Source organism: Phyllostomus discolor, chromosome 3, assembly GCF_004126475.2.
Source record: "Phyllostomus discolor isolate MPI-MPIP mPhyDis1 chromosome 3, mPhyDis1.pri.v3, whole genome shotgun sequence".
NCBI lineage: Eukaryota > Metazoa > Chordata > Mammalia > Chiroptera > Phyllostomidae > Phyllostomus > Phyllostomus discolor.
The window spans coordinates 154,135,813-154,148,993 of NC_040905.2; positions in this window are offsets into that span (position 1 = coordinate 154,135,813).

Sequence of the window (13,181 nt, forward strand, 5' to 3'; positions counted from 1 at the left end):
CCAGAAATCTACTTTAAGTATAATGACACATATAGATTATCCATAAGAGGATAGAGAGACATATACCATGCTAACACTAATCAAAAGAAAGTAATAGACACTCTATGAATTTCAGACAGAACAGACTTCAGAGTAAGGAAGTTTTCAGGGATAAAGAAGGACATTACATTCTCACAAAGGGTCAATATTCCAAGAAGATATAATGACCATCAATGTGTATGTGTCTGACAACAGAATGTCAAAATATGAGGCAAAAAACAAATAGAACTTCAAGGAAAAATAGATGAATCTATTACCTTTAGAAACTTTAACTTGCCTGTATCAGAGACCAATAGAGCCAGCAGGCAGAGGATAATTAAAGACAGACTGAACTCAACAGGACAATTAGGGTAGTAGATATAATGGGCACCTATAGACTGCTTCATCCAAAAATAGCAGATTACATATTCTTCTCAAGCTCCATGAAATATTTACCAAGATAGACCACATTCTGGGCCATAAAACACAACCTCTGCTCTCAGACAACCATGGAATTAAATTAGAAATAAATAACAAAATGATAGCTGGGAAATAACAAAATACTTGGAGATTAAACAACACACTTCTAAATAACATATGGGTCAAAGAAGAAATCCCAAGAGAAACTTAAAAATATTTTAACTGTATAAAAATAAAAACATGCTTATCAAAATTTGTGGGACTTACAGAAGTAGTGCTTAAAGGGAAATTTACAGCATTTAATAATGTATGTATTAAAAAAGAAAAAAGTTCTAAAGCCAATCATCTAAGTTTCCAAATACGCTAGAAAAAGAAAGTAAATTATATCCAAAGTAAGCAGAAAAAAGAATCAATAAAAACTAGAGCAAAGAGTAATGAAATTGAAAACAGGAAACCAATAGAGAAAAATCAATGAAACCAAAAGCTCATTCTTTGAAGAAATCAATAAACTTGATAAGAACCCAGCCAGACTAAGAAAAAGACATAAATTACTAGTGCCAGAAATAAACGGCGTGGGGCAGGGGGCAGCACTACAGATCCCATAGACATTGAAAGATAAACAAATAGCATGAACAAATCTGTGTCCACAAATTTGATGACCTAGGTGATATGGACCAATTCTTTGAAAGATGCAATCTACCAAAGTTCATATAAGGATATATCAACTATATAAATCGGCCTTTATCTAGTAACAAAGTTGATCCAATAATTAATAACCTCCCCAAATAGAAACTTCATGTCTAGAAGGTTTCACTGTTGAATTCTACCAAATATTTAAGGAAGAAATTATACTGATTCTCTAAAATCTCTTCTAGAAGATGAAAGTAGATGGAATGTGTTCACACTCATACCCTAATACCAAAACCAGACAAACACATTGTAAGGAAACTGTGGACCAAGATCTCTCGTAAACATAGATTCAAAAAATCCTCAACAAAATATTAGAAAAAAATCCTCAAATCCAAGAATGTATAAAGTGAATAATACATCATGACCTCAGGTATTTATCCCAGGTATGCAAGGTGATTTTTCATTCAAAGATTAATTAACATAATCTTATTATATCAATAAGCTAAAAACCACATAATCATATCTATAGATGCAGAAAAAGGATTTGGCAAAATTCAAAGCACATTCATAATAATAACTCTCAGAAAACCAGTGCTAAATGGGAGCTTCATCAATTTGGTAGCCTATAGCTAATGTACTTAGTGGTGATAAACTCAGTTTTCCCACTAATGTCAAGTACAAGGCACAGATGTTCTCTCTCACCGCTGTTTTGAACAATGTACTGAGGTCCTAGACAAGTCAGTATTACAAGATAAGACGAGATATACAGACTTGGAGGGAAGAAATAAAACTGTCTTTGTTTGCAAATGACATGTTCATCTATGTAGAAAATATGAAAGAATCAACAGAAAAAAAAGAAAATAAAAAATTCTGGAACTAAAAAGTAATTATAGCAAGGTTGCGTGAAAAAGTCATTCACTTTCTTATGCACCAGCAATGAACAAGTGGAATTTGAATTTAAAGCCATGTTAGCATTTACATTAGTGCCCCTGAAATGAAATAGTTATAAATCTAACAAAATATGTACAAAATCTGTATGAGGAAACATGAGCAAAATAAAAAATTGAATTAAATATATGGAGAGATATTTTATGTTCATAAATGACAAGACTCAGTACTGTTAAGTTTTCAGTTATCTCCATCTTGTTTTATATTTAATGTGATCTCAGACAAAATCCCAGCAAGTTATGTTATGGATATTAACAAACTGAATTGAAAGTTTGTATGAAGAGGTAAAAGAATCAGAATAGCTAACTCACTAATGAGGGAGAAAAATAAGTGAGAGGTTTGACATTCCTGACTTCAAGATGTACAGTCCTGTGCCACTTACTGATGAGGATATATTCTGAGAAATGTGTCGTTAGGCAATTTTGTCATTGTGTGAACATCATAGAACCTACTTAAACAAACTTAGATAGTATAGCCTACTACACACTAAGGCTATATGATGTGCCACAGTTGTGTATATGGTCCATCATTGACTAAAGCATTGTTATGTGGCACATGACTGTATTTTAGACCTTCAGTAATCAATACAGCATGGTATTGGCAAAAGAATAGTCAAATGGAACAAATTAGAGAGCTCAGAAATTGACTTACATAAATATAGTTAACACTTGGTACTGAAACAACTAGACATTCACATGCAAAAAATAAAGAATCTAGATATAGGCTTAATGCCCCTTACAAAAATTAACTGAAAATGAATCATAGACCAAAATGTAAAATGCAGAACTCTAAAACTCATAGAAAATAACTTAGGAGAAAAAAAAACTAGATAACTTTGTGTGTGGCAATGACTGTTTAGATACAGGAAGAAAGACACTGGAGAGGGATAATGGGGGTAAATAGGTAGGGGAATGTCCATCAAGGAACATGTATAGAGGGACACATGGACAAAGCCAAAGTGGGTAGGCTCAAGGGTCGGGCAGGGGCCAAGGTGGGGTAAAAATGGAGACAACTGTACTGGACTTACTCAAAATAAAAACCTCTGCTCTTTGAAAGGATGCCAAGAGAATTACAAGATAATCCATAGACAGGAAATATTTACAGAAGACTCATCTGATAAAGGACTGTTACCCCATATATACAAAGCACTCTTAAAATTCAACAATAAGACAATGAACAACTTTCTTTAAAACTGAGCAAAAGATTATAACTATATGACCTTCTTGAAAACATAAAACTACAGAGACAGTACAAAGATTAGTGGTTATCAGAGATTGGGAAGAAGATGGATGGGATGAATAGATGGAGCACAGATGATTTTTAGTGTAGTGAAAATAATCTGTGATACTATAATGATGGATACATGTAATTATATATTTGTCCAAATCCATAGCATAAAGACCTGGCCATGTGGCTTAGTTGGTTGGAGTGTTGTCCCATACACCAAAAAGTTGCAAGTTCAATTCCCAGTCAGGGCACATATCTAGGTTGTGCATGTGGGCCCCAGGTCAGGGAACATATAGCAGGCAACGAATCCATGTTTCTCTCTCACCTCAATGTTTCTCTGTTTTCCTCTCTCTCTCCTTCCCTCCCTTCCTCTCAGTCTAAAATCAACAACTATCTTCATGTGAGGATTAAAAAATCCATAGCATGTACAATACAAAGAATGAACCATAATGGACTCTGGACTTTGGGTGATTATGATGTGTCATTGTAAGCTCATCACTTTTAATGAATGGAGCACTGGTAATGGATGTTGATAATGGGAGAGGCTATGCCTATGTGTGGGCAGTGGTTGTAGGGGAATCTCTGTACCTTCCTCTTAATTTTGCTGTGAATGTAAAGCAGCTCTGAAAAATAGTCTTAAAAAAGGCAAAAGACCTGAACAGACACAAAAAAGAGATCCATATGGTGAGTAGCATGTGGAAAACTGCTCAACATTATATTTCATTAGGGAAACACAAATTAAAACAAGATACCACTACACCCCTATTATATGGCCAAAGTTCAGGGCACTGTTAACAAAATGCTGATGAGTATGTGGAGTAACAGGAATGTTCACTTATTGCTGATGGTAAGGTAAAACCACTTAGAAAGACAGTTTGGTAGTTTCTTGCAGAACTAAACATGTATTTTTTTACATGATCCAATAGCTGTACTCCTTGATATTTACCCAAATGAATTGAAAACCTTTTTTTCCATACAAAAACCTGAACATAATATTTATAGCTGCTTTATTTATAATTGCCAAAACTTGGAAGTAACTAAGATATCCTCCAGTATGTTATTGGACAAATAAACTGTGGTACAGACAGACAACGGAATATTATTTAGCACTAAAAGAAATGAGCTATAAAGTCACAAATAGAAATGCCTATTAGTAAGTTAAAAGAACCAGTCTCAGAAAGACACATACTATATGTTTCCAACTATGTGACACTCTATGTGGAAAAGGCAAAGCCAAAGAGACAGTAAAAATATCAGTGATTGCCAGGAGTTAGGGGGAGGTGGGATGAATAAATGGGGACCTGATGATTTTCAGGGTAATGAAACTATTCTGTATGATACTATAATGATGAATACATGTCAATGTAAGTTTCTACATATCCATAGACTGTGTGACACCAAAAGTGAACCCCAGTGTAGACTGTGGGTGATAATGATGTGTTGACATATGTTCTCTCATTCTAACCAGTGTATGATGGTAGTGCAGGACTTCCTTCTGAGGAGGTTGTGGGTGTGTGGGGACAGTGGCTATATGGGAACTCTCTGTACTTCCTGATTGATTTTGCTGTGAACCTAAAGGTATGCTAAAAAAAAAAAGAATTTATTCATTTAAAAATTTAGTAATTTACACTCAGCATATTTTAAATTTGTTAACAAAATATTAATAGTAGTACAACATTTTTAGCATATTGTAGATATTTCAGATTTATACAGTATGTATATACATATGTACGTATAGATCGCTGAATGGTTTATTATCATGTAATCATATTACTAAAACATCAACGTATGTATAACCATGTTATATTTTATATTATGACTGTATAATATATAATATATTTTATGTTGCAAAATTATAGTACATATGTATATATAATTCAAATAAATAAGCTAATTTTATTCATGTTAAACTGTCCTAAAATTTTTGTTTCAATTCAGGCCTTTTATTCTAATTAATTGATAATAATTAAAAATGTTTAAAGATGTAAATTGACAAAGCACATTATCTTCTTGCCAGCACTACCCTAGAGCCCTTTAATGTAGGGTCATTTTCCATTTCTATTTTTGAATGAGTAAACAAAGTTATGGGAAGGTGAATAACTATCTCAGAGCTATCCTGTCATCTTTAGTTCAACTAAGTTTAGACCTAGCCATCTGTGAACTCGAGAACTATATTAGCCTAGCTGGCTAGCATGTAACTTTGAATGAGTCCCCTAGACTCAGAGCTTCCTATTGCTCATTGTTCAAATGTGACAGTTGCCTATGTAATTTCCATGCTCCCTCCCAGTTCTCTTACCAAATATGGCTGGTAGGAAGGAAACCAGCCAATAAATAATACTGGGAGTAAGGATCCCTTTTCACTGTGCACCATACACAGAATGAAAAGTTCACAGGTATAACTGACATAGAGATGGCTTCCTCAGCAAGGTTGCCAGCTCCTTCAGCCTCACCAACTCCTAGACCTGCAGAGGAAGCAATACAGTAATCACAGAATGAGCTGGGAGAAATGTTGCAGCGAGGCTGTAATTTGAGGATTTCCTGTTGTCAACAAAGATTCAAGACCTGTAGAAAATTACCCTAGCATGAAAACTTCCCTCCAACAAGAGATTTTCTGAAACCTCTTCTCCCCAGCCAAGCTCCACTGGGCTAAAATCTCTTCAGTTTCTGTGTTCAGGGCTCTGTGGTTACAAAGTCCTTCATGTCCTCAACCATGTCCATTCTACTCTCAACACCACCTGTAAGATGGAGAGGGAAAGGACTGTAATTCCCATTTTACAGTAACAAAAAAACTGAAAAAATCAAAGAAAAGTGTTCGATGTCACTGGAATAGGAAGTGGCAGAGTTAGAACTGGAATTTAGGCTTTTTCATTCTCAGTCAAGTGCTCTTTCCAAGATACCAGAATTATTTGACACACACCTGATGTTTTAATAGATGGAGAACTAGAGAAACCAAGCCATGCATTATGGTATTGCATTATCTTTCAAAGCCACCAATGGGAGAACCTGGGCCCAGGAAGAATAGGAGTGGATGTAATCTTCAGTTAAAGAGGACCTAGGTGTCAGCTTTTCAGAAGCTCCTAGGCTAGTAGGTGGAGTATCTTCTCATGCTCACTTCTGAAGACAGGGAGAGAGAATTTTTTTCCTTTATCTGTCTTTTTTAAAGCAACTACAATATATACATTAATATTTCAACCAGCTTAGAGAAAAAGCAAGGTTCTTATACGTGGAGAGCAGGACTGAACTAAGGTGGTCTCAGTACTGTCAAATAAGAAGGCATGTCTAGAGCATGCACAGTAAAGCAATGGCTCAGAGAGATGATGCAACTCCTCCTGATGCATCAGAGAGATGACGCATGTGCAGTAAAATGTGATAGACAACAGGTGCTCATTTGAAGGGTAACACTGCCCTCTCAGAGTATGCACAGTAGGGTGACATAATCAACTTGTGCTTATCGAGGTGACACAAAACAACATGTGTTAATCAAAGGCTGATAAAATATTGCATCATACAAGAGTATAAAAGCAAAAGCCTTTGAACAGATAGCTGAGACAGCTAAGAGGAGCTGAGATGGCCGAGAGATGCTCTGCTCCTCCAATTGACCCTGCTGTAGTTAATTCTGAAGCTGCTGCCATACACTCTGCTTTGCAATACTCTGCCTTGCTGACTAGCTGCCTCCAGGACCTGGACCTAGACCTGTATCTCATCTGGACTCTTGGGACTTGGGTCCATTATCCCCCGATTCTCTTCTGTGATGTTATTGATGATTTTTTCTGCATGATTATTATTGTTACTGGGTTATTACAGATTTGCATTGAAACTACATTAATAAAACTGAGTGAATAGCATAGTCACCTGTGTTGACTTGCTCTTATTCCTTGGTGCTGGTTTTGCCTATAGGGCTAGTGGTAGTATAGGCAGCCTGGTCCCTCCATTTAGTGACAAAGGCTGGAGGCTGTCTTATAGGAAAGACAATAGTGTGGATACTCATAAGGGCTTGAAGGTTCAGGCACACACAGACACAAAAAACATTTTAAAAAGGAATCTGAGGGTTTTGTGCAAGGTATAGGACAGTGAGTAGCTCACTGAGGCATGCCAGCTTTGAAAACACAGCAGAGGAATGACAGCTGAACTGGAGTGGTATGTGTCTCCAAATCGCAGTCAGCAGGCATTGGGTCCATAAACAGCAGGAGACAGTCTCTCTCTTTAAAGAAAAGAGAGTTGGAGCCCCTGAGTGCTCCCCTGGTAAATAGCAGCCTGAGCCCTGTGAGGGAGATGCCCAGTCTACACAGATCTGCATGACATCTTTCCTTCCAAGTGGGGAATTCAGGGAGGCAGCTCTGCTCTTTGGTTTTCATCATAAACATTCTTCCTAGTATGCATTAAGCACCATGAGTGGGTCATCTTTTCCACTCCTTTCCAAAATATTTTGTTTTCCATCTCTTTCTTCTTTTCCATGTTGCTTTGAGAAAGATCCAAAACTTCCTCCCTGGCTTCCTTAGCTGCTTTTTGTTGTTTCAAACAACAGCCTAAATTTAAACCATGGCTCAGGAGAGAGAAGAACTTGTAGTTGTGGATGTGGCTTCACTGTTGCCTTGGGAACAATTACCTTCAGCCAGCTCTGTAACTTTGTGTACAGGTAAAATAGAGAGATATCTGTGCTTCATCACAAAGGCATCATTTGGGGAAGAACCTTCTAGCTTAATTTCCTTCTTGCTTTTCTAATTTATCCAGCTACAGACAGCCAGATTAATCTTCCTAAATAGTAACTTTTATCATAACATTCCATAAACCTGAAATATTTTAACATCTCACCTTTTGTCTCTAAAATAAATAATGAACATGTTAGCCTGGTTTCTGGTGCCTCCAGTATCTGGCTGTGACTTAACCTTTTTGGTCTTCTTGCCCATTCTTTCATTATAAACCAGCCTGGCCTACTTGTTTTCTTAAATTTTCCTGTCACATGCTTCCTTCACCCCTTGTTTTGCATTAGTTCATTAGTACTAAGAATGACTTCATTCCTGTTAATTTAACTGATGCCTTCTGATCTTACTCAAAGCCCAACTGAATATCCCCTTCTTTATGAAGCCTTTCTGAATTTCTCCAGACCACATCACTGTTCCCCAGCTTTAAAACTATGAGAATAGCTATTCTGCTTGTATGACACTTCATAGCCTGGTCTATATCATTCTGGCCCCTGTGTAATTGCTTTTTCTGAACTGTGCTCTATCATTATACCATCGGCCCACATAAAATTTTTATAAGAAACCACCCAACCAAAAGCACTATCAAATTTACTGTATGTATGTTGTTGGGGACATGGTTTCCTACATTTCACAGTGTCCTTTTTACATGGACTCATGGGAAAAATGTTTCCCAGCCCTCAAAACCAAGAATAGCTGGGCTTCTTGGGAGTTGCTGTTTTGTTTTTATCTTGTGGTCATCATGAATCATGTGTCCCTCTTTTCCTAGGCGAAGAGCCAGAATTGCAGCCCACCACAAGCAACAAGTAAGTCTTAGCCTGTATTTGGGGGGGAGGGGGCGGTAATAGCATTAACTCTAGCTTCTTAATTTATTTTCTGTCTTTATTTTTCTTTCCTTCAGTTTTTTCCCTTATTTATTTTGTAATCTGGTGATTGTGTATGTCTTTATATAAAGGTTCAGATCATTTTTGGAATTTGATGATAATGATATATAAATTTAAAACATACAATGCATTGCATTATTTTTAAATCTTTAAATAGTACACGAATCTTAAGTATGTAGCTTGATGAAGTTTGACATGTATATACACCCATAGTAACCCCATCTAGATCAAGATATAGAAAACATTCCAGAACCTGAGAAGGCACCATTTATTTTCATTGTTACCTTTTTTATGTCTCTGTATGTATCTTGGCTCCCAACTCATACCAAATATTATTTGAGCATAAGGACTCTATGTATTTATATTCCATACAAAGCCTAATATGCTTTCCTAGGCATAGTATATAATCAAGAAGCAGTTATTGATGTCAGGATGGAACTGACTTCTCATGAGTCAGGGCTCTAAGGCCCAGTACCAATCCAAACCACCAGGTGCAGCTCTGCATAGAGATCCAAACCTGTTTGTCCTGTTGGATCCCAGATTTTCTGGTCTCTGGCACATGCCAGGCCACATTGTAGGCCCTAAATACACATCTATTGACTGATTAACTGCAGCTATTTCATGTCAATTACTGTCTCAATTTGAGGTGCATTAGTTTCTTAATTCTAGAAATCAGGCTGCAAAATTTCTCATGATCTCACTGCACATAATTTCCTTGAATGGCATATTACTATTGCTCCCTCTTCTACTTTCTAAATAATTGGAAAGAATGGGGTACCCACAGAGTACCTGCCAACTAGAGTTAATAGCTTTGTTACAAGTAATACCCTCTCGCCCCAGAACTCTTTGTGGTTTACTCTATGCTTCTTGATCTTGTGTAGAAGACTCTCTCTCTTTATGGTGAAAAACATGTGCACTGGGTACAGTGTTCTGTTGACAGCCCCAGGCCTCACCAGCTCATTCTTTTCTAACTTTAACGCCTCAGCAAGGAGAAATCTGTAGAGCAGGATGAGAGGACTAAAGACTACTTATTCTTGGACACTGAGAGGACAATAGCTTTGATTGAGAATTTATTTTGGAGTGACTATTTCCATAGCATGTGAGTGAGAGAACAAAACAAGCACATATTATTAGTAATAATGGAAATAAACAATACAAATTTTTCAAGAATGATTTCAATTTATTTTAGTCTCTGGGCCATCTGGTAAAGAATATGGTCTCAGAGCAAAAGTTGAATGGCAAGATGGTTAGGAACAGTTAGTCTAAAGGAAAACTAGGCCAAAGAGAAGAAAAGACATCATGGAAGTAGAAGACCAGTGGCCTTGGTGACTTGGGTGATGAGTGTTGCTTACTTCTACCTTGTCCCTTTTCACTTGCAAAGGAGAAAAATCTCTGATCATATGTTCCCTATTTATTTCTCTAAGGATATCAAGAGCACATGATTAACAAATATAGTTTATTTTCACTGATTTCTTTATCTTTGAAATAAAATGACTTCCCTTTTTTATGGAAAGTGACCAAGAAAGCAAGTACTATTTAATAGCTCATCCTGCAATTCTTTTATCTTACAGAGTTGACAATAGTTTCATTTCTCATTTGGTTATCTTAATCAGGACTTTTCTCTATAGACAGAAATTTTGTTGGTAGAGAGTTAGAGTAAAGAAGAATCTTTTGTACCAAGTTTCATGAAAGGAGGCAAGAGAGGTAGAATTTGTATGTTTTAGCCCTGATGAAATATAGCTCAATCTTTGCAAAGTGAATTGTATATTTTCATTGGAATAAACAATAATTTGCTCAGGCCTGAGATTCAGAAGTCTGGCTCCAATCCATGGCTTGTCAAACAGCATGGTTAATATTTCTTCTGGTCAAATAGTATAGTTAATATTTCTTCATGTCAAATAGCATGGTTAATTTTACTTAGCACAATATGTCTTGTATTTTTAGCTTTCTGTTACCAATCTGCTTAAAAAAATAAAAGGTAGGTGGGAAAAGGTGATAATACTAACTTAGGGTATTGCAATATATTAAGGTATTATTATATATGTACAAATAATATAGCTATTCTTATAGAAAGCTTCAAAGATCAATGATAACTTTTGGCTACTATGTTTAAATTTTATTCCTATAAATTCAGTGTCACCTAGGTTTTAATTTTATGAGTGTTGCACTTAGGGAAAGTAAAGGAAGGTGCATTTATTGATGCCTACTATGGGCCAAGAGCTAAGTTAGGTATGTTTCATTCACATATGTTTCATTCATTTTACTCTCAAAGCAAGCCTGGGAAGTAAGTTATTCTCAGCAAATCTACATTAAACACCTTTGTGTGCCAGGTACTATGCAAGGCAGCAGGTATGAGAGGGTGAACAACAGAAAGTTCCTGCCTTCTTGGACACTAAATGGGTAGTGGGGAAGATAAAGTGTAAAGGAGTCAATCAGTAAAATAAATTGTGATGAGTCCTATAAAGAAAACCTAGAAGAGTATTATGACAGAGAACAATAAGAGGAGACAATCCAGGACTACTGATCAGAGGCCTCTTGAAGAGCAAAGACCTGAAATATGACAACTGGTCAGCCATGTGACCAGGTACAAGAGAGTGTTCCTGGTAGAAGGGACAGCACATGCAAAGACCACAAGTTAGGAAAGAACATATGGGTTTTAGTCACTGAACGGAGACCTGTGTGGCAGGTACACAGTGAGTGAGAAGAAGGGTAGTACTAAAGAGGAAGTAAAGCTCAGTGAAGTCAAATAAAATCTCAGTGGTCACCCAACTACCAAGTGGCAGAGCCAAGACTGGAAGTCACCAGGCTGATTCCATAGAAATCACCTGATATGCTATAAAGACATAGAAATTAGTTCAAATTATTTCTTCTTGTTGTTAATTTTGCTATTTTAATATTTTAATCTTTAAAATAGCAATTCACTTCTTTATAAATCTCTCTTAATATTTGGAGGTGTAGCCATGAGTTGGACATGTTGCAGTTGACTAATAATTTCTAGAAAACTTAAGCCTTGCCAGCTTCCTGGGCAGCTTGGTTACTGATGTCCTAGTGTGCTTCACTATCACCAGATTAAATATTTCCAGTGGTAGGTCAACCTTTCCTAGCAAGCAAAGCAAGGACCTCCCTCAGAAAAGCCCATGAAGCCTATGGGATGTATAGAGGGAGCATCTTCATTCAGGCTTCTCTTTATAAGGGACATGACTCGCTTGGCTTCTCTTTTTCTAATTACTAGAATCCTGATGGCAGTTGATAGTACTTAATGTTTACTGGAGGTCACCTGGCATGGTCATATTTTTGGATCTTACAATATGGAAGGAGTACTTGTCAATGACTGGGCTCACTCTCTGAAACATTCTCTGATCTCCTTATTAAGTAATCAAGCATAAACTCTTCTGACTTGAGAATGGTTCTCTTGTTAACCCCAGTTCCTCTTACTCGGGAATTCGTTCCTTCCTCTTGTCATCCATGGTGTTCCACAAGCAGAAGCACTGAGTTATATTTTCCCCTATTGGAGTTACTTAAAGTTCAGATTTTTAAGAACAATGTTGGTATTTATATAACTTTGGCCCATTTTGTTCTTCCTTGGTAGAGCTCACACCTGTGTGTTCTGGAACTTTAAGATGTGATTCTTTGCCAGTGACTGCAACCACCTGTTAATATTCTAGAATGGCTTCTTCCCTCAGCAACAGCTTCAGTAGGTAGGGTTTTATACCCTACCCTGAACTTGAGTGAATAGAAAACAATGTCTCTTGTTAGTAAACACAGTTTCTGGTATAATAGGACATCAAGAAATACTTTCCTTGACCCCGTCCTTGAATTCAGGCCAAACTATTCATTCATGTACCATGTGTCTGTGACCTAATTAGTAAAGGAGTTTTATACCTCCTTCCTCATTTATGATTGAGGCCTCCAACCTGTTCATTTAATTTTCATCTTGTGCCTTCTCATTCTGTTTCTCTTTTTACTAGTTCTTCATCTTTCAGCATCACCTCTCCCTTTTTGGACCTGATGACATATTTGGCTTTTCTGGCTTTCAGTTTTGGCCCTCTTTCTGGTGCGAGACCTATCACCTAACTGTTTCTGCTGCTCTGGATAACCAGTTCATGTCACATGGACCCCAAGACCTATTAAACATGGGCCATTTTAAGCAGCAGTCAGTATAGCCCACTTTCCCATCAGGAAAATTAATCAGACATTTTTCCTGCATTAATTTCTGGCAGCATTTGCTGAAGTGTGTGTTAGGTTTTTGTTGTTTGGTTATTTGTTTGTTTGTTTTGACTATGAGTGCTACATGAGATAATCCACAGACAAATGATTTTAAAACATAGTATGGAAGCCAGGTGAATTGTATTTT